General features: G+C 39.1%; 1 pseudogene; it reads right to left on the bottom strand.

Moving 5' to 3' along the window:
• Positions 1 to 265: 265 nt before the first annotated feature.
• LOC101413524 (very-long-chain 3-oxoacyl-CoA reductase-like) lies at positions 266 to 11,093 on the bottom strand (annotated as a pseudogene).
• Between the last annotated feature and the right edge of the window lie 12,015 nt (positions 11,094 to 23,108).

The following is a 23,108-nucleotide window of genomic DNA, read 5'->3' as shown; positions in this document are numbered from 1 at the left end:
TTATGGTAGGATATATAATGTCCAGGATCTGTCCATACAATATCATTTAGGACAACACCAAGTCCTGAAAATGCCCCCACATCACACCTCTTTTTCCCTCTCCCTGCCCTCAGCAACTACCGAGGCCACTGTCTCCACATCAGTGCTACAGTTTCTTTCATTACTAGTCACAATAGTTTTATAGTAGAATACCAGTAAGTCCACTCTAATTCATATTTTATTCCTCCATCCTGTGGACCTTAGGATGGTGATGTCCACTCCACCTCTAAAGCGAGACATTCATCATTATTTTAAAGAAAATCCAAGAAGGCAGGAGTGAAGTTATTGAGGCCATTAGAAAAGGGACCAGGTATCCGTTGGTTTGGGACTGCAAGCTGTTTTAAGAGCAGACTTCACAAATGTCTCTGAAGAGGACTTATCCAAGGGTGGCTTTTGGATTTTTGGACAGTTTTGTGGATATGAAATATGGCAGGACACTCTGCACACAAATGCCCTTGCTCTTATACTCTTCATGGAGGCACTGAGAGAAGAGATCTACAAAAAACTTGGCTGCAGAATAGAGAGTCAGTAGTGGAACTGGTTGCATGCCACTGGCAGAGGAGATGTTCAGAATTACCCCTTTAGATCTTTCTTCCATGTTTCCAATAATAGTTTCATCATCTACTTCTAAGGCATCGTAAAAAATCTCTTTAGAGTCCATATCTATCAACAGTCTCTTCAAAGCAACAATTGTGCCATTGTACAAACAGAAATGAGGCTAATATTTATTAGTTTCTTGATGGTATTGTCCAAGTCAGGAATATCCAAAAAGTCTTTGGGATACTCTTATGACATTCTTATGTTATTAAGCAGAACACTGTCGCAGTGTGGGCTCGCCCGGAGGGCTGCTGCTGGGGCGGTGTGGGCTCGGGCGGAGGGCTGCAACACACGGAGGGGCCTTCCGAGAAGGCGCTCCGGGGCCGGCAAGGTGCGGAGGACGTGCGGTAGGAAGACTACCGAGGAGACCAGGATCTGTGCACAAGTCTGATTTATTCAGGAAGTACAGCGGTTAATATAGGGCGAAGACGGGGGAGGGGCAGGGGGCATGGCCGGGGGGCAGCAGACGGCTGATAGGTTCGTGCAGGGATGCATCACTGGTTGTGGGCAGAAGACGGGGTACCCAGGGTTCTCGGCGGCAGCGAGGCGGGGCTGTCATGGTGCGGTGGTGGCCCTCGGGGGAGAGGCGGGGTTAGGCCACCGAGGGGGAAGCGGGTGCAGCTGGGCAGAGGGGCGGGCAGTACGCCCGAACCCCAAGCAGAGGGCCTTAACGCCCGTTCCCGCTACCGGGGTCCGACACCCACCAGCGCCTGGAGACGAGCCAACCCTTGCTGTTGCCGCGCTCCCACACGGTGCCACCCTACAGAACACCAATTTCAATACCTGCCAAGCCTGTTTTAGTTGTATCATAAATATCTTCTGATCCAAAGTCAACAGCAATGGTCCTTTCTTCCACTTTGAATTTTTCTCTTATTTACTAGAAACCTGGTTCAGTTTATCCTGTGATCTGCTGATAAAGACAAACTTCATTCCACACTTTGTCAACTCTTCTGCATATTCTTTTCCATTTCCACCAGTACTACCAGTCACAACTGCCCATTCCCCGAGACTAGATCCAACTCCTTCCTCATTACTCAGGCCCCAGACTTGAAGGTCCATGAAGAGCCAGTACAAGATTCCAGGCCAGGAAGGCCAGGGTGCCTGCGCCCACCCAGTACAGGAACGGGACAGCTGGGACAGCACTGTCAAGGCTTTCTGCTAGGCCTCACTACCTGCGGAATGAAAAAAACTAATGAATGAATCCAAGAGGAAGCGCAGAAGGTGACAGTGAGGCCCACACTAATCCTATCCACTTCTGTATGAATAAGATGAGGTCTCAGTGCCTTTAGTTCTCGAGAGAGAACAGAGCTTCTAGGTCACCTTGGGAATTTGCTGCTTTGGAAAAAGTAAGCAGTAGGACTCAGGAAACAGAGCAGCATTTTCACAATGGGTATCTGCAGCAGTGAGTATGATGGTCCAATTCTCAAATGACTTCTTGGGCCACAGACAACAGTGAAAGGGACAGAAGGAAGTGACCCTAGGAACACTGCTTGTGAACTCACATGAGAGGAAAGTGCACCACATGAGGAAATAGTGCATCAGAGTCAGTGATGGGATTTGAATAGCAAATGGGAGAATGAGCCAGTGTAATCTGGGCTATTTAAATTAGTATATACTCATTAGAATGCAGAGCCTGGTGTGATTTAGGAAATCCCAATTTTTTGTAGACTAATAATCCCAGAAAAAGGATTATAAAGACAGGCTTTTAGTATTTTTCTTTTAAACCAGGGAAAGGAGAAAGAGAAAGAGAGGGAGAGAGAGGAAAAAAAAATATTGGGAGTATTATGAAAGGGGAGGAAAGAGTTTCAGAATTTTACAGAGTGATGTGGCTTTGAACCCTGACCTTATCACATGCTCTCTGGTGACTGGACATATGTAGGGTCTCTATGCATTCATTTAACTCATTCATAAAATAATTTAATAATACCTATTTTCCATATTTGTTGTGGGATTTAAATGACATGCTATCCATAGCAGAAATGAAATAAACATGAGTTTCCTTCTTCAGACCTGATTTATGACCACTGGTTGAGGTGCTACACAACTGACTAATTCCTTGATGTGAGAGAAATGATTGGCTTTCCTTGCCTGTCCTTTCAAAGGTGTGAGGGGTTTTTGAAGGATCAGTCATGTGCAGAATAGAGTAATGCTACACTTGGGAGAACATTACAAGGGCAGGGAGGGTGGGATGGGTTGTGTATTACACCTATCCACTAAGATTCAAAGTGGAACACATGTTTCTCTGTTAAGAATTTGAAATTGGAACTGAGAGAGATCAATCTCTGACATGGTAGCAAAAAAAGTAATATACATAAATTTAGGGGCTTTTGGGGCCACGTTCTTTACCCTGGTGACTGGAGAAGCCAGTCTGCAGAAAGACAGAAGGGAAAATTAAGCAGGAATGCAGATAGCAAGAAGAGCCCATCTAAGTCCATGGCTGAAACCCAGATGCATTCTATGTTTAGAGTGTGGGATAAAATCCTGTATCTTTACACCAAATTTACATTTTTAAACTTAAGCTAGTGTTATGGATTGTATTGAGCCCCACAAAATGGAATGTTGAAGCCTGACTCCTCAAAACCTCAGAATGTGACCTCATCAGGAAATAGGGTCATTACAGTTAAAATTAGGCACAGTTAAAATTAGGCAAGTTAACATGAGGCCATCCTGGAGTCCATTATGACTGATATCCTTAAAGAAGAGTGTTTTGAACACAAAAAAGAAGAGGGTTTTGAATACAAACAAAAAATGTCAAGGGGAGAACATGGGATGACTAAGGCAGAGAATGCTATAGATTGCCAGCAGGCCATCACCAGAAGCCAGAAGAGGCATGGATTCTTCCCTACAGATTTCTAGGGAAGTGTGGCTGACACCTTGAGTTCAGATTTCTGGCCTCCATAATTTCTGTTGTTCCAAGCCACCCAGTTTATGGTACTTTGTTACAACAGCTCTAGAAAAGTAAGACAACCAGCTCGAATGGGTTTCTAAAGAGCACAGGGGGGAATTATAGTAGATTCCACAATTTTGGGATTTTTGGAGATTGTAGCAGTTCACATGCTCACAACCCTGACCTTGGGAAGGGAGGACATTTAACAAGCATAGAACTGTCCTTGCTCTAGAAATGCTGCTGCTGATAATTCCATTTTTTAAGTTCTGTATATAAACAAAAGAATTGGGGATACCTCCACATTTATAAAATTTTTGGAATGTTCTGCTTCTAGAGAAGGCGGTTCAGTTTAATCAAAGAGTTTTTGAAAGGAAAATTTTCTGAACATAATTTTACTAGTCATACTAGCTCTGTTGTTCCTTAATTTGTAAAATTGTAAGAGATTCCTCCTCACCAAGCACCATGGGCATTGGAGGTGGTCTCCCTTGATAAAATTCCCACATACTTCCTTTACCATCTGTGCAATGACTGTTTGGGAGAAAAGAGTGAGAAAACTCAGGCAACTTTTTCTTTGTCCAAAGGTATTTGATTAAATCTAAGGTAGAATAAAAATTTTGTGCAATCAAGTTGTTAAATTGACTTTTAACCTTTATTAACTTCTAATCCAAAGATTTTCTTTTTCTTTTTTCTTTGTATTAACTTTATTTTTAAGGAAATTTTAAATTACAAAAAAGTTACATCAAAAATATAGGGGATTTCCTTATACCCCACCCCTTCTCCCTCTTCCATTTTCCCTATTAATAACATCTTTCATTAATGTGGTAATTTTGTTACAATTGATGAACAAATATTGAAGCATAGCTACTAACAATGGTCTATAGTTTAAATTGTGGTTTGCACTTTGCACCATACAATTTCATAAGTTTTGACAAAATATTTAATCGCCTTTATCCATCATTGCAAAATCATGCAGAACAATTCCAAGGTACAAAAAATACTCCACATTAAACCTATTCTTCACTCTCCCTCCCCTCAAAATCTCAGGTGACCACTATCTTTTTATCAGTATTATAAATTCTTCCATTATTAGAATAATAATAAGTCTACTTTAGTCCGTAGTTGCATTCCTCTGTTTAGTTTGTTCATTCCTCAATCTTGAGGATTTTTTGGTGATGCCCACTCTGCTTCAATTGAGAGGGGGCTTAGATCCCATGGGACAGATGGATAGAACTGTCTTGCTTGTACTTATGTATACTCTCTGTTTTTTGGGATGGGTATTGTTCATCATTATCATTTTATAGTTGTCTTGGTTGAGTCTAATAAACTGGGAAAGCATGTGTTGGCTGCAACTCTTCTGAGATTCAGGGTTCAACTGACATGTGAACAGCCAGAAAATTTAAGTCTCTGGGACATACATTTAATGGGTATAATGCTAATTATATGTTAAAACAAAAGGAGCAGAAAAATTATGTATAGGAAAATTATAAATGACTCTAACTCTAATATATTGGGAAGATAGGTTAACATATTTTCCAAGGTAATGCCCACCAATGCGGTGCCAATTTCCTGGGGTAGCCTGCCCTGCCTAGAGTGTCCAGCTATTTCTAGAGCCCTCAGGAGCACCTCTGCTTAAACCATTGTTTACCTGTGGCAGTCAGTGAGATCCTCCTGCATACGTGTGACCTCTGGAATGGACTCCCAACTCACTTTGAAATCTCTTAGCTATAAAAACTCATTTGTATTTAATATTTCCCCCTTTGGTCAAGGTCTTTTTCCAAATACCTCAATAACTGGTGCTTGATAATAATCCCTCAGTGCCAGGGAGGCTTATCCCTAGGAATTGTGTCCCATGCTGGGGGGAAGGCAGTGAGCTTATATACTGAGTTTGGCTCAGGGAGAGTCCACATTTGAGCAGCGAGGAGGTTTTCATGAATTAACTCCTAGGAAATGAATAATTTTAGGCTAGGTTTCACTTTTGTAAGTATAAGATTCGTAAGTATAAGCATTAATATTTAGGGCCTGGCATATTGGCCTGTTCTCTTTTGCTAGGCACTGCCAATGTACTCTGGAGATTCTTTTCCCTCTGTTAGAGAATGTAGCAGAACTCTCCAGGATATGAATTTAATATATTTTGTTGTTGTTGTTGTGTGGGTCTCCACCCACTGAGATAATACTCCATGACCACATGATCACATTCATATTCCATAGAGGCATGCTCCAGGTGCATTCTCCTCCAAATATCCCACCACCACTGACACCCTGTACTAGTGATCCTCCCCTGCTATATTTGCAAATTTTCTATAATCCAAAAACTCCACAAAATGATTTTTTTTTATACTGGGCCTTTCATTATCACATGATGTCATCTTTTTATGTATGTTTACAATTTCTTCTGTAGTTCCCCCAAAGTTTTTTTTTCCTTTTCCTTTATTTTCAAAGCAGCTCTAGGTTACAGAAAACTCATATTGAAAATATAAGGGATTCCCATATACCTCACTCCCTTCCCCTCTCACATTTCCCCTATTAATAACATACTACATAGTTCATTTGTTACAATTGATGAACAAATATTGAAGCATTGCTACTAAGCATAGTCAATAGTTGTGGTTTGGTATTGTTTATGAAATCCAAAAATAGATATTGGATTCTGTTTGTAAACTGGGCTGTTCCTCTGGGCATATTAGATTGTATTACACTCTGAGGTTTCACTCTTACTTTATTCAATCAAGATTAGGGCTTTTATTTGACTATGTCATTAGGGCAACTCCATTTGAGTACCCACCTACAGATAGCCTACATCTATATAAACAGATGCTTAATCAAAGATGGGGAGTAAATACATGGAGAAAGAGAACACAGAGAGTTGAGTTTTGGATGCTGGAGCCCCATGGAGAAAGCCACGCCATTTGCCTTATAGTTTGCAGTTGAAGAGACTGAGCCCTGAACAGCTGAGAAAGCCCAAAAGTTGAGACTGGAAGGAGCTCAGCCCATGGAGTCTTAGGAAGAAGAGGAAGGATGGACACTTGCAGAGACTAGCAGCCATCTTACTCCAACACGTGGCAACAGACTTTGGTGAAGGAAGTAACTTACGCTTTATGGCCTTGTGAACCATTTCTCTAGAATTGGGACATAAATTGCTAGGAAAGAAAGATATTATAGACCCTATCTTTTATACCCAACCCCAAAACAGTGTAAGTCTAAAAAGGATAAAGCCAATGACTTCCCTCCAAGAACTCAAGGTGAAAGTCACTTGGCTATCAAAACCTGTATTTCTGATCTGCAATAAGCATTGAGACAAAATTCAAATATTTCCAAAGAAAGAGGCACAATGCATGTTGTGATCACCTACTCAGCACAAGGAGGACCGCTTTCAAAACTATCTCATCCCAGGAATTAAATAAAGTCAGCCACATTCATTGGTATTTTCTCCATTGTAGAACTGTAGAAAGTCTTAATGTCCTGAAGAATACTCTTGTCTTCTTTGGAACAATGTTAGTAGCCATTCCTTTCCTCCCAATTTGACCCCCTCTGCCAACTTAACTTGCTCTTCATTCAATTTGCTGTTTTGCTTATGGCTCTGCATTCTAAATTACAGCACCATTTCTGAATGCAATGTCATTATCAACTGTGGCTATCAACTCTTGTATTTTTTAAGTCTTTTTTTACGTCACATAAGAAAGTTCAATTTAATTTATTTAAGGATAAGTCACTCTTAACTAAACTGAGATCAAATTGCTACCAGATAACACCAGGAAAATCCCAACTGTAGAGGAATCAAACACCAAGAAAGCACTTGTACAGATAAGAGCAATTCACTAAAAACAAAGAGCAAGCCAACAGATCTAAAAACAGCTTAATCTCTATGAAGTCATAATTTGGACAGCATTTGCTACAGTTTTCCCACTGTTTCTGACCAGTTTTCCCAAGTACAATTTTAATTACATCTTATCATGTTACTAGGCCTTCTTAGAGAATCAATTCCCTGATTTGAGGTTAACTTAACCTTTCAGACAAATCACATTTAAAAAGCAATATGAATTTCAATATAGAATAGTCCAGGTGCCATCAACTCACCTGTGATTATAGTGTTCATGATTGGTAAGTAGGTCATAGTTTATAACCAAAGACACTTGTTGCACATCAGTCCCATGAGCAAACAAGTCAGTAGTGACCAGAACATGGCTTGATCCTGATTGGAACCCCCGCATGATAACATCTCTTTCATTTTGGTTCATGTCACCATGCTGCAAATCAACAAACCTTAATTCAAGAATCACCAGTCAAGTCAATATTTAATTCCATCAACTTGTATGAGACCAAATGTCCCTGGATGCTACAAAGAGTTCAGCAGACAGGGATAGATAAGAAACAACTTTATTTTTAGCAGCAGGAAAGACAACACAGCACTTATCAGCTATATTGGCAAAGGTTTTCTTAAAGCTTCTCTTTCAAAGTGTTATAAAGAAAGCTGTACCTAAAAGAGGATGAACACTCACCTGATTGTAGAGGAGAAAAGGATTTTATTAACAATCTTGCAATAATGGGCATGCAATCAGAATATGGAGGTTGGCATGCCAAACAACAAGAAACCACAACACTTATACCCTAAGCTTAACACACAGGTCCCTCCCCTATTCCCCACTGATTGGGCACTTCAGAGGTTACAGCCTATCTGAGTGGTCTAATTAACTTACATGGGTTTCTGCTCTTAGTTACCACTCCCATTCCCTACGTTCCAGTGACTTGGTAAGATGGTGTCACTTTCAAACTTGGCACATTTTTGAACTTGGTTCCACCTTCAAACTTGGCACTAATTTCAAACTTGGCACCATCTTCAAACTTGGCACCAAAGCTGTCAGAGCCCCCCTCTCTCCCTCCCTCAACTTGAGAGTTGGCCTCAGCAGGTTCCCCTATTGGGATGTGGCTGACTGATGCAATCAATAAACCATGAGGCTGATTTTAGTTTCTCTTTCCCCATTCCATATCACCCTCATGTGAAAGCTAAACTTAACCCTTCCCTTACAAATCCCCCCTCTTTCTTTTAGATTCTTTTTAGTTTTCACAATTCAGTTTCTCAAATTAGCTAAGAGCTTCCTCACATACTTCTTCATAGAGATCTTCCTCTTTAAGGGAGTGTAAGTTGTTTTGCTTCTACTGCATGGGTATCTGTATGGTTAGGGCTGTTTCAATGAGTTTTTGAGTTAACCCTCAGGCACATGGGATGATACAACATCAAACTGCTGTGAGTATCCCAGCTACAATGATAAGGGAAGTCAGGATAGACAGCGCAACCCCTTTCCATTTTCCAAACAAGTTTTCCAACCATCCTATGAGGGAGTTGTCAATGCCAGAATTTTCTGCCAATTCCTCAGATAAGGCTGTTAAGCCCTACAAAGCTTTGATGATAGTCCCATCTGGTGCTGTATTATTGGGCATGAATGTGCAACTACCCCCAACCATAACACAGATGTCTCCTTTTTCAGCTAGCATCATGTCCAGGGCCATCTTGTTTTCCCATGTCATTCAGCTAGTAGCATCAATTCTCTTGCTAGTCCCTTGACTGACTCTCTGGTATAATTAATTAAAGCAATGGGTTCTATTGGTTGGAAACTCTCTTACCCAACAGGTTGACTCAGGATCCCTCTTCCTATTGGTTAGTTCAGGATCCCTCTGCCTAGGGGTCCCAGGGTCAGTTACCTGCTTGCTCCTTTATTCCCCCCTTTTTCTCTTATGGGAAATGGGGCACAGTTTCTGAGTCTGACTACTTCTTGCTGTATGAGGGCATAGTTAAAAGGGAGGAAGATTTGGAGCAAAGGGTCTGGCAGCCTGATACACTTTCCTAAGGGCAGGTTGGAATTCAAGCTGAGATTTAAACGCAGCCACTAGGGAAAATAGGTAAGAGTGTAGAGTGGCTCCAAACACCACTCCCAGCAAGAATAGGGAGGAACAAGAGAAGCAAAACATAACCACTTAAAGAAGAAGATACACAAGAAGAACACAAAAACAACACTTCACAGAAAGGTCTGGCAAGGAGGAGGTTAGGGATCTCCAATATCAAGCATACTTTTTCCAGAACATGAACTTGAGAACTTTGATGACCTCCCAGGAATAGGTAGCAGCCTCCAGAATTTCAGCAGCAGGGCCCTGGAATCATTGGAAGAGTACATTTCTGGATCTAGCACACCTAGTACTGAGCTGAAGCATCTCTGTCCAGAATGTATGACCATAAGTGAAAAACAGAGGTAACTATCTATCCAAGCAAAAATATGGGGAATCCCTGCACAGACCACAGACCTGCTTGATGCTGTACTTGACAGCCTCATCAAAACCAGTGCAACAGGTGGCCTAAAACCAATAAAAGCTGAGGAGATAGCAGTCACTGCACAGCCCTGACCCCCAGAAATTGGTTTCAAGCAAGGTCATTGGAAGGATGTGCAAAATCACTGACAAGACTTGTCCATCTCCAAATCCTGCTCTAGGAAAACATCCCACATGGGATGACACTGCATGACAAAGTTCTCATCACCCAAATTTTACTTGCTGTTTGGCAGTCACTGGGACAAGTCACTCTTTCCTGGTTCCCGCAAGAGGGAGACCTCCACTTTGATGTCTCTGGAAACAGTCACGGAAGCTCTGCTGACTGGGGTCCAGTTCTCCAGTGAGTCCCCTGGAAGGCTATGCTCATTGCCTGTGGAAAGGTCGCTGCCGCACTGAGCTGGACTTCTGAGATGGTCTGGACAGAATGCTGGTCATTTACCATGGCCATGCACTTACCACTAAGATCAGGTTCTTGGACATCCTGCATACCATCAAGTAGCACACCTTTGTGGACTCAGGGTACCCAGTCATCATATTCATCAAAGACTACTGCAGCATCGCCCAGCAGAGGAACATGACCCAGCACTTCAGGAAGGCACTCAGGGACATGCTCCTCACCAAGACCTCACCAAGACTGTGGATATAACCTCCAATAGGCTCCCCTCCCACACCAACCCAAGAGGAAGATCCTCATCAAGCACAAGAAGCTGCCAAGGGCAGCGCCTACAAGGAGAGTCCCACCTCGGCAATGTACTCTGAGAACAACATCAGCAATTCCATCAAGAACAGCATCCTCCACCTGGTTGATTCTGCCAGTAGCATATGCTTGTTTCAAAGATTATATGTCTAAGTATGCATCGCTGGTATAGTGAACCATGAATGGTACCCCTATACTTTGTTCTGACTGGCAGCAAGATCTACTTACCCTGAGGAGACCAGCAGTACCCAGGGCAATGAGGGTGAGGACAAATCCAAGGAGGTCAATGAAAGCATAGAGCTGCACTACAATGAGAAGTGGTTCCACGTCCAGCTCAGGGCAGGATGGTATGGGTGCCACATCACTGAGTGCTTGCTCACCAAGTAATGTATTGAGACTGGTGTCCTGGACAGCTCCTTCCTCATTTGCAAAAGTGAGGCCTTTGTGGGTGACTATACACTCTCTTTCTGGAAGAACAGGAAAGTTAAGCACTGCTGTATTCACTCCTGGCAGGATGTCAGGACCCCCAAGTTCTTTCTGACAGAAAATCCTCATCTTTGATTTCCTCTATGACCTCATTACACACTACCAGCTGGTGCCCTTGCACTGCAGTGAGTTCAAGATGTGCTTCTCAGAGCCTGTCCTTCAGACCAATGCTCATAAGAGTGAAGTATGGTACCATGCAAGCCTGACCTGAACTCCTCCGAGAGTTAACACCTTCATTCTTAAAAGGGTGCTGAAGGATGATGTTCATTCTTCTATAACTGCTTCCTGCTGGTTAGGGCCAATAGACCCTGACAAGGAGTAAAACCCTCCTGCTATTCTATTGTGGTTGGAGGAAGACAAATCTGGCACCCTGGATGAAGCTGGATGAAATCACTGTACAGCTAGCAAAATGTTGATTCTGGGAGAAATAAACTTACTAAAAGGATACTGGACCACAAGAGTAGAAAGGGCCAGGTGCCTATAAAGGCTGCATCTTCCCAAAGTTGATGGACTTTATTTTGCAGGTTTTAAATGCTAACTGCAGGAAATGAAAACAGAGAAGGATTCTCAAGGGTTTGCCTTTCCCATAGAGCAACAACCATTTGGGTTAGAGTTAGAGGGAACAGCTGGCTTTGACACAGACACTACTTAGGCTTGTTTCTTGAAGAAGTATTTCAGGTCATCTGATGACTGGCACTTGTATGACCCATCAGGTGCTTCTGGTGAGCTGGAACTTCCTTGGGCAGCTGGCTTCACTCAAGATAAGCACACCCACACAGCTATCAAAGTTAAAGGAATTGCCAGTCCATCACAGAATATGAGTGGGACAAGTTTTGGAATAAGGGCTAGGAGGGAGACTTGGATTAAGCATGTTCATTAAGTACTTAGAAAATGAAGGTTACCACGACCTTTTAACATGTTCAATATTCCTCTGCATATGATCTAGATAAAATATCACCATAATCATCAAGCATATATCTAAAATAGGAGAGAGATAGGTACAGTACTTAATACTAATCAATGCACTAACTAATGCATGTTTCTTTTTGAGCTACAGTTAATAGATCTAAACTCCAAATTTGCAACACCATACAAGTTTTCTCTACATGGGAGCAGGTCATAATAACAATTATGTTTAAGTTCTACTCACAGCACTCTGGTAATCACTGCTCCACTTAGCATGTCCTTCATACAGCTAGCATGCTGCAGTATTGTTGACCCTAGAGAGAAGCTAGAAAGATAGGCTCCAGTATTCTACTGGCCGAGTGCATAGCACCCTTCAGCATCATGAAACAGCCAATCTGGAGATGATATCCATTGTATATCTGATCATTTTGAGCCATTGCTGTCTGTTGCAAGAATTTGAAACTATAATGTAGTCCCCATTGACTTCAGGAGCACAATCAGAGATATAGTAGATACCTTTATTGTTTTAGGGGTCTATGATGAACCTATCCAATAACTCAAATGGAGAGGCAAAATGCAGTGTATTGAAGGCCTGGTTTGAAGGTATAAGAGAGTTTGATAGTGCTAAATTCTATCTCTTGGTATTTTTGTACACTTTAAAAAAGACACTTCTAATGAAATGTGTAAAATATCAAATGAACTTAACTTTTCAGTACTTTGTTTTTTACTTCTATACCTTTACCATGACAACATTAATTAACAGGTATTTTACTTCAGTAATACAGGTGCCCAATGGAATCAAGATTAATTCCCTTTACCAACACTTTAATAGTCAGATTTTATTTGCCTCTGACAGTTTTTCCTAATAGGAAGCTACTTTTTGTTATTAGCATCAATTTAGTTTCTGTTTAATAATGACTTACTGGAATTAGCCATTCAAATATTTCAGTTTAAACAATACTTCTACAAACTTCTTATAACTATCCATAACTGCATAAACAATAGTTGCTTCATTTCAAGACAAATTCTACCTTCATAAAATAGATTCCCTTTCTTGATGCTATCTTCTTCTTTTTTTTTTTTAAGATTTAGTTATTTATTTCTCTCCCCTTCTCCTCCCACCCCAGTTGTCTGTTCTCTGTCTATTTGCTGTGTCTTCTTTGTCCGCTTCTGTTGTTGTCAGTGGCACAAGAATCTGTGTTTCTTTTTGTTGCGTCATGTTGTTGTGTCAGCTCTCTGTGTGTGTGGCGTCATTCCTGAGCAGGCTGCACTTTCTTTTGTGCTGGGCGGCTTTCCTTACAGGGTGCACTCCTTGCGTGTGGGGCTCCCCTATGCAGGGACACCCCTGTGTGGCAGGGCACTCCTTGCGTGCATCAGCACTGTGCATGGGCCAGCTCCACACGGATCAAGGAGGCCTGGGGTTTGAACCGCAGACCTCCCATGTGGTAGATGGGCACCCTAACCACTGGGCCAAGTCTACTGCCTTGATGCTATCTTCTGCAATACTTTCTACAATTTGCCATTTGCCTTCAAATTTTATCCTATATATTTCCATTCTGATTTTATGAAAATCAGCTATCATAGGAAAAAAGACATTCCTTTAAACAAACTTACCAAATTTTAGTCAACATTCCCACAAACATTTTACTTCTTTCTGTATCTACTTTAGTCTCATATCCATCATTCTGTTCTGTGAAAAAAGGAATAAACTGTTCATTTTAATTTAGGCATTTCAAAGATTTCCATACTTCATTTATTAATATACATGCTTATTTAATTTTTACCATTTGAATAGAGCTCTTTTAGGAATTTTCATTTGTCAATTTAATACTACCATTTGGAAATATCAGTAATCACGAAATATCAAAATATCAATAATCACGAAATATCAAAAATCACGAGACTGATTTTAGTTTCTATATCCCTGATTCCATGTCACTTCATGTGAAAGCTAAACGTAATGCTTTTGTTACAAAATGAAGGGATCAGTCAAAATGACAGTGGTCTCAGCAGTCAGGTCTCTCCTATCCCCACCCTGCAGGTGACACTGCAGGTGGCCAGGTTCATGCTGGGCATTCTGGCCATAGGCAACTGTGGGAGCTTCCCTCAGTCACACCTGCTGTCCTCTGCATTGAGATAAAATGAAGAGTCATTATACAGTTACTACCTAGCTGATTCCAGGCAGACATCACCTGGGATCTTGTCTAGGTGCTGCTCATCCCCCACATTTTCCTATTACTTTTAATATCTGCAGTATATGATAACAGTGTTTTCATTCCTAATATTGGTAATTTATTCCTTCCTTTTATTATTAATTGTTCTCATTCTAAATTTGTCAATATTTTTAGCCTTTTCAAAGAACATTTACCTTTGTTCAACTTTTCTGGTGCTGGTCTTTTCCATTTCTTCAGTTTCTGCTCTTTTATCATTTCCTTCTATTTTTTGGATTTACTTTGCTCTTTCAAGTAATTTTTTAAATGGATGCTTACCTAATTAACTTTAGCCTTTTCTGTTTTTCTAACATATGATCATCAGGCTATAAATTCCCTCTAGCTTGTCTATCTATATCTTATAAGACAAACAAAGAAGTAGACATAGGAGAGCTTTTTGTCTCCAACATTCCTTGAACACTTGTTTTTTTTCTTTTGTTTCAAGAGCTCAAATGACCTCAATCTCAATGCAATATTAATTTCTTTATATAAAATTTTCTTTATCTCCATAGTTTAGGATATTTTTGGCTCCCTTTTTGATACACTTTCCTTTATTGACTGTTGTAACATTGGCCTCTCCTAGTGTTTTGTTCACATCACTTCAGGTGTATATTTCAGTGCTGTTACTTGCGTTCACCATGTTGTGCTACCATCACTACCATCAATTACCAAAACCTTTCCATCATTCCAAATAGGAACCTTGCACATTTTAAGCCTTAACTTCTAATCACTATCCCCCCTCATCCCCTGGTAAACTGTATTCTAGGTTCTGACTTGATGATTTTGCTTATTCTAGTTGTTTCAATTCATGCAAAATTTGTCCTTTTGTAATTGGCTGATTTAACTCAATATCTTCAAGGATCACATATATCAGGACTTTATACCTTTTAATTGTGGAAAAATTTTCCATTGTATGCATATACCATATTTTATTTACCCACTCATCAATTGATGGACATGGATTGCTTCCATCTTTTAGAAATTGTGAATAATGCTGTATGAACTTGGTGTTTGAGGCCATGTATTCAGTTCTTTAGGTTACTTGCTTAGTAGTGGGATTGCTGGGTGATATAGTTCTATATTTAGCTTTCTGAGGAACCACCAAACTGTCTTCCAGAGCATTTATATTGCAGCCAGCAATTAATGAGTGCTCCTATTTCTTATTTTCTCCAACACATGTTGTTATCTGTTGTTTTTCTTTTTTAAATACTAACCATTCTAATTGGTGTGAAATGGTATTTCATTGTGGTTTTGGCTTGCATTTCTCTCATGGCTAATAATACCAAGCATCTTTTCTTGTGCTTTTTGATCACTTATGTATCCTCTTTGAAGAGATGTCTGTCCAAGTCTTTGTCCATTTTTTAATTAGGTTTTTGTCTTTTTGTTGTTAAGTTGGAGGGTTCTTTTATAAATATTGAATATTAATGCTTTAACAGATATGTAGTTTCCAAGTATTTTCTCCTATTGTGTAGGTTGTCTTTTTACTTTTATGTTAAAGTTCTTTGAGGAACATATATTTTTCATTTTGATGAGGTCCCATTTATATATTTTTCTTTCGTTGCTTGTGCTTGGGGCATAAAATATGTGAAACAATTTCCTAACACAAGATCCTGAAGTTGCTTCCCTATATTTTTTTTCCTAGGAGTTTGATAGTAGCTCTTATATTTCAATCTCTGATCCATTTTGAGTTAATTTTCTTTTTGTATGTGGTATAGATGTACGGGTCCTCCCTTTTTATGCTAATGAAGATCCAGTTTTTCTAGCACCATTTATTAAAGAGAATGTTATTTCCCCCTTTGAATGGTTTTTGCCACCTTGTCAAAGATCAGTTGGCTGTAAATATGAGGTTTGATTTCTGAGCTCTCAATTCTATTCTATTAGTCTATATGTCTGTCCTTGTGCCACTACCATGCCATTTTGATTACTGTGCTTTTGTAATAGTTTTTTAAAAATATATACGTATATTTAAAAAGATACTTAGGTTACACAAAATGTTAAACAAAAAATATAAGGGATTCTCTTCCCCACATTAACAACTTCTTTCACATGAACAACATTCATTGCAATTGATGAACACATTTGGATCATTGCCACTAAGCATGGATTAAAGTTTACACTGTAGTTTACACACTCTCTCCCACTCCATTCTGTAGGTTATGGTAGAATATATAATGGCCTGTATCTATCTTTGCAGTGTAATTCAGGACAACTCCAAGTCCTGAAAATGCCCTCATATTACTTCTCTTTTTCCCTTTCCCTGCCTTCAGCACCTCCAGTGGTCAGTGTCTTTGCATCAATGATATAATTTCTTCCATTGCTAGAATCACAATAATTCTATAGTAGAATACCAGTAAGTTTACTCTAGTCCATATTTTTTTCCCCCAATCCTGAGGATTCTGGGCTGGCGATGCTCACTCCACTTCTAACTGAGAGGGGACCTTGATCCCATATGGCTGATGGATGGGGCTCTCTTGCTTGCAGTTGTAGACACTCTCAGATCCTTGGTGTGGTGGTTGTCCATTCTCACCTCCTTCTTAGTTTTCCTGGGTGATGCCAATGAACTGGAGAGTAGGTGTTGCAAATGCACTGAGGCTCAGGGCCACAGACCAAAGATTCAAGCCTCTTGGACGTACCCCTACCAACTCCAGAACCAACTATACATTCAAATAGAAGCATGTGTAGAGAAGTCACTACTGAGTCCAATTCTGTCACACTTGGGAGCACAAACTCCAAAGCAGGGCCCACAAGGCACCTAACTCTGAGGCTATGTACCATGACCATAGGACCTGGGTGTCTCCAGAGCCCTCAGGAGCCCCACTATTTGGAGTAGTATCTACTTTGGCAGTCTATGAGATTGAAAAGTCTGAGTCCTACAACTTCATTCTTCTTTTTCAAGATGGCTTTAGCTATTCAGTACTCTTACACTTCCATATAAATTTGATGATTGGCTTTTTCATTCCTGTAAAGAAGGTTTTGGAATTTTGATTGAGATTGGATTGAATCTATCAATTGCTTTGAGTTGTATTCACAATTTAATGATAGTTAGACTTCCAATCCATGAATATGGAATATCCTTTCCATTTATGTAGGTCTTCTTTAATTTCTGTTAACAATATTTTGTAGTTTGTTCTGTACAAGTTCTTTACATCCTTGGTTACATTTTCCCCCCAGATGTTTGATTCTTTCAGTTGCTATTGTGAATGGAATTTTTTTTTCTCTTGATTTCTTCTTCTGATTGTTCATTGCTTCTGTATAGAGACACTACTGATTTTGGTTCTTGATTTTGTACTCTGACACTTTGCTGAAGTTATTCTTTAGCTTAGGAGCTTTGATGTGGATTTTTCATGATTTTCTGTATATAGTATCATATCATCTGCAATTAGAAAAGCTTTACTTCTTACTTTCCAGTCTGTATGTCTTTTATTTCTTTTTCTTGCATAATTGCTCTAGCAAGAACTTCCACTACAATGCTGAATACATTGGTGACAGTGGGACATCTTTGTCTTATACATACATTAAAGGGAAAGTTTTCAGTTTTTCACCATTAAGTAGAATGTTAGCTGTGGGCTTTTCACAAACACCCTTTATGGAGTTGAGGACATTTCCTTCTATTTTTCAAGAAAGGTGCTGTATTTTGCCAAATGCCTTTCCTGCATCAATTGAGATGATCATGCATTATTTTCCTTCATTCTGTTAATATGTCCATTACATTAACTGATTTTCTTATGTTGAACAAACCATGCATATCAGGGATAAATCTCCCTTGGTCATGCTGCATAATTCTTTTAACATGCTGTATGATTTGGTTTACTTGAATTTTGTTGTGGAATTTTGCATTTGTATTCAGAAGAGATAATGGTCTTTAGATGTCTTTTCTTGTGATATCTTTTTTTTAAAATTTATCGCCCCCCCAGTTGTCTGCTCTTTGTGTCCATTCGCTATGTGTTCTTCTGTGACCACTTCTATCCTTATCAGTGGCACCAGGAATCTGTGTTTCTTTTTGTTGTGTCATCTTGTTGTGTCAGCTCTCTGTGTGTGTGGCACCATTCTTGGGCAGGCTGCACTTTCTTTCACGCTGGGCACCTCTTCTTTTGGGGCACACTCCTTGCACGTGGGGTTCCCCTACATGGGGGCACCCCTGCGTGGCAGGGCACTCCTTGTATGCATCTTGTGATATCTTTATCTGGCTTTTATATGTGAGTGATGTTAGCCTCGTAGAATGAATTAGGGAATTTTCTCTACTCTTCAGTAATGTTCCTCTTTTCACTTCTGATTTTAAGTATTTGTGACATCTCTCTTTTTGCTTTGTCATTCTTGATAAATATTATCTGTTATATACAGACTTTTCATTTTGTTTATTCTCTGTTTTCTTTATTCTGTAGTTCACTTTACTCTGCTCTAATCTTTGCTATTTCCTTCCTTCTGCTCACTTTGGATTGAGATTTATCTTTTTTCTATGGCCACCAGTGGTGAGGCTAGTGTTCTGAAGTGAAAATTTTCCTCTTTTTTTATTGGAAGCATTTACAAAAAAAAAAAAAAAAAATCCCTATCAGCACTAACTTCAGTGTGTCCCATACCTTTCGGTATGTTGTATTTTCATTTTCATTTGCCTCAAGAGATTTCCTAACTTCACTTCCTCTTTAACCTATTGGTTGTTTATGATTACATTGTTTAATTTCCACATATTTTAAAATTTTACATTTTCCCTCTTTTATTGAATTTTAACTTCATTCCATTGTGGTTAGAGAATATACATGGTGTGATTTCATTATTTTTTTTTTAACTTACTGAGACTTGTTTTGCAGCCCAACATATGGTTTATCCTGAAGAATGATCCATGTGCACTTGAGAAGAACGTGTATTCTGATGTTCTTGGGTGGAACATTTTATATATTTTCTGTTAGGTCTAGCTAGTTTAGTATATCATTCAAGTCTGGTACTTCCTTATTTATCTTCATACTAGGTGTTCTACCCAGTATTGAGAGTGGTGTATTAAAGTTTCCCACTATTAATGTAGAACCATCAATTTCTCCTTTCAAACCTTCATATATTTTTAGGCTCTGCTATTAGTTGTATATTTATTTATAATTTTTGTATCTTCCTATTGAATTGCCCCCCTTCTCAGTATGTAATGACCATCTGTGAACCTTGTAACTGTTTTTGACTTAACACCTATATTACCCAATAATAGCATAACCAACCTAGCTCTCTTTTGATTACCACTTGCATGGTATATATTTTTTCCAATCCTTTTATTATCAACCAAATTGCATCTTTGACTTTAAGGTGAGTCTCTTACAAACAGCAAATAGTTGGGTCATGCTTTTTTACCTATTCTGCCAATCCCTGCCTTTTGACTGGAGAGTTTAATCCATTGACATTCAAGGTCACTACTAATACTAATATTTCTATTGCCATTTTGCTATTTAACTTTGCAAGTCTTATACCTTTTTCATCCCTCACTTCCATTAAAATATACATTTATACTTATTTGTTGTCTTGTGTTACAACATATTGAATGCCTTCTCATTTCTATCTGTATATATTTTTCTATCTGTATCTATTTTTCTTGTGGTTACCATGGGGATAAAATTTAACATCCTGAATATATAACAATTACATTTGTTTTGTTACCAACTTAAATTCAATAGCATGCACATATACTTTTCCCAAACCCCTCTGCTCCCCCACCAGTTTTTTTACTTATCACTTTCATTTTTTAAAAGATTTATTTATTAATTTCTCCCCCCTCCCTCCATTGCCTGTTCTCTTATATTCTCCTGTATTCTGCTTATATTCTCATTAGGCGGCTCTGAGAACCAATCCTGGGACCTCCTGTAGTGCGACAGAGGCGATCATTCTCTTGTGCCACCTCAGCTCCCTGATCTGCTGCATCTCTTATTCTCTTTCCTCTGTGTCTCTTTTTGCTGTGTCATCTTGCCATGCCGGCTCTCCACATGGGCCAGCACTCCTGCATGGGGCAGCACTTCTGTGTGGGGCAGTACTCTGCACAGGCCAGCACTCTGTGCAGGCCAGCACTCTGTGTGGGCCAGCTTGCCTGGGCATAAAACCCTGGATCTCCTATATGGTAGAAGGAGCCCAACTTCTTGAGCCACATCCACTTCCCCCACTTTCATTTTTTATACAGTGTACTTCCAAAAACATAGTTTTATCATTATTTTATGCATTTTCATTTTAGCACCTATTGGCAGTAAGAAGTAGGGTTATATGCCAAACAATAAATACAGTAATACCAGAATTTATATTCCTTAAATTTTGCGTTTAGTGCATGACATTATTTCTTTATGTTACTTTGAACGACTGTCCAAGTTTCCTTTTTTTTTTTTCAGTCTGAGGAACTGCCTTTAAAGTTGCTTGTAGAGCAGGTCTAGTGGTGATATACTAACTCAGTTTTTGTTTACCTGAGAATGTCTTAATCTCCCTCTCATTTCTGAAAGATTCTTGCCAGATGTAAAATCCTTGGTTGATGTTTATTTTCTTTCAGCACTTTCAGCCTGCTGCCTTCTTGCCTCCATGATTTCTGATGAGAAATCAGCATTCAATCTGATTGAACCTAACTTCTCATGAGGTTTATTTCAACTCAACCGACTCCCTTGTATGTCACATATTGCTGATCTTTTGCAGCTTTTGGAACTCTGCCCTTGTTCTTTGCACTTGGTAGTGTAATCAGTATATGACAGGGTGTGTTTTCTTCATGTGTGTTCTGTTTGGTGTTCTCTGAGCTTCTTGGGAGTGCATATTCACATATTTTGCTATGTGCGGAAAAGTTCTCTGTCATAATTTCTTTGCCTATTCCTTCTGCCACTTTCTTTCTTTTTCTCTGGAATTCCCATAATGTGTGTACTGGTGTCCCATAGCTGTCATAGGCTATTTTCCCTTTTAATATTTAGTTTTTCTTACTGCTTTTCACCCTGACTCATTCCAAGTGTCTTGTCTTTATTGATTCTTTCTTCTCTCAGCTCCAATTTGTTCTTGCAACCCTCCTGGGCATATTTCATTTGGATATTGTGGTAATCACCTCCAGTAGTTCTGTTTGGTTCCTTTTTAACATTTTTATCACTTTATATAGACTCTCATGTTAATCATTCATTGTTTTCCTGATATCCTGTAGTTTTTTCTCTCTAGTTCTTTCTTCATCAGCTTGAGCATTTTTTAAAGCAGTTTTTTTTTGAGATATATTCATATACCATACAATCTACCCAATGTATACAATCAATGGCTTTTAGTATAATCACAAATTTGGGCATTCATCACCACTATCAGGTTCAGAACATTTTCATTACTCCAAAAAGAAAAACCTCATACCTCTTAGCAGTCACCTCTCAATCCCTCTGTCCTCCCCTAGCCCTACAGAGCCACTAATCTAATTCCTTCTTTATAAATTTATTTATATTTATAGTTTATATAAATGGAGTCATGAAATGTGTAGTACTTTGTGTCTTGTTTCTTTCACTTAGCATATGATTTCTGAAAATTATTTTAATTTTTAAAATTAGCAATGTTGTAGGTTTACAGAAGTTTTATGTAACAAATACAATGTTCCCATATACCCCCTGTTGTTGACATTTGAATTCGTGTCATTCCTTTGTTACAATTGATGAAAGAATATTAAAATATTTCTGTCAATTGTCCATAGTTTACACTAGGTATAATTTTCCTTTAACTACCCTATTATTAAAACCTTGTAATAGTGTTTTACATTTGTTATATTTCATGAAAGAGTATTCTTATATTTGTACTATTAACCAGAGCCCATCATTTGTAACAGGGTTCATTGTATTTTCTTTCCCATGCTTTGTCTTTTAACCTTTGGACATTTTTGTGGCCTCAAAAACATGAGGGAATAAATTCCCATTGTTTAATACAAACCACATCATGGTATCTGTTTAAACAGCCTAGAAACTAAAACTGGATCCCACAACAAATGGATGTTTAAATTCTCATGTCTTAGTTACCCAGTTCAATTCCTGACAATTGACTGCCAGCTCTTTTCCCTGTTACAGCAATCCATTCATCTGATTGGAAAGCATTAGGATTAACCATTTCTGCAGTTCTACTATACTTCTTAAATTTATCACATGCGTTTGCTTACTCGCAAGGCATCTCTCATTAAGTTTATTTCAACTTGACTCACTCCAGTATGTGCAAGAATCTGACCAAATCCTTTTTGCCTTCTACTGGATGCTCCATGATCAGAATGCCTAAAGACAAAATTTGAATGGTGAGTTTGAGATTCAATAACAGGAAAATAACTTCTTCATGTAGGGTTGACGTGAAAGTCTCCAAAGGGGAACACTTGGGTGTTTATTCCCAAGTGAAGTACTGTAAAGCAAATAAGATCAAGTTTCTGGTATAAGCAAAATATATTTCATTGCCCTTATATCATGTCAGATCAATATTCACAGTGGCCTGCATTGCTGATCTTTGACCGACAGGAAAATTTTTGTTACGCAACTCTTCCCGCCAAAGTCCTTAGACAATACAAAAAGGCACAATGATAACTGCTTAAACTTGCTCACTAAAGACTAGAATGTTGCAGGCTTAAATTAAATTACATGAAACCTATGTTGAAATATTGATCCCAGTTTCCTAAGAAAATCTTACAAAAAACAATACCTTTGGCAGTTTTTCTTTCTAATTTTCTCCCACTGTTAAATGGAAATAAATTGATAAGATAAACTCACTCTGAGAATTTAAAAATTCACTTGCAGCTATATAAAATAGGTCTAGATGACAGTTTTAATAACAATAATCATATGATAATAATGTCTTAAGAGACTTAAAATTTGCTATAAAATTTTAAAAACCAGGAAAAAGAAGAAAAAAATAATAACTGAGTCTGAACATTAACTGAACTTGCCAATGTGGAAAGTTGTGGGCTGCTAGAATATCTAAGCAGTGTATATACATTTAATATATCAAGAGTCCTGGGTTTTCTTCAGTTTCA

Source organism: Dasypus novemcinctus, chromosome 15 (assembly GCF_030445035.2).
Source record: "Dasypus novemcinctus isolate mDasNov1 chromosome 15, mDasNov1.1.hap2, whole genome shotgun sequence".
Taxonomy (NCBI): domain Eukaryota; kingdom Metazoa; phylum Chordata; class Mammalia; order Cingulata; family Dasypodidae; genus Dasypus; species Dasypus novemcinctus.
The sequence above is the reverse complement of the archived record's forward strand: the minus strand, read 5'-3'. Positions and strand labels throughout refer to the sequence as shown.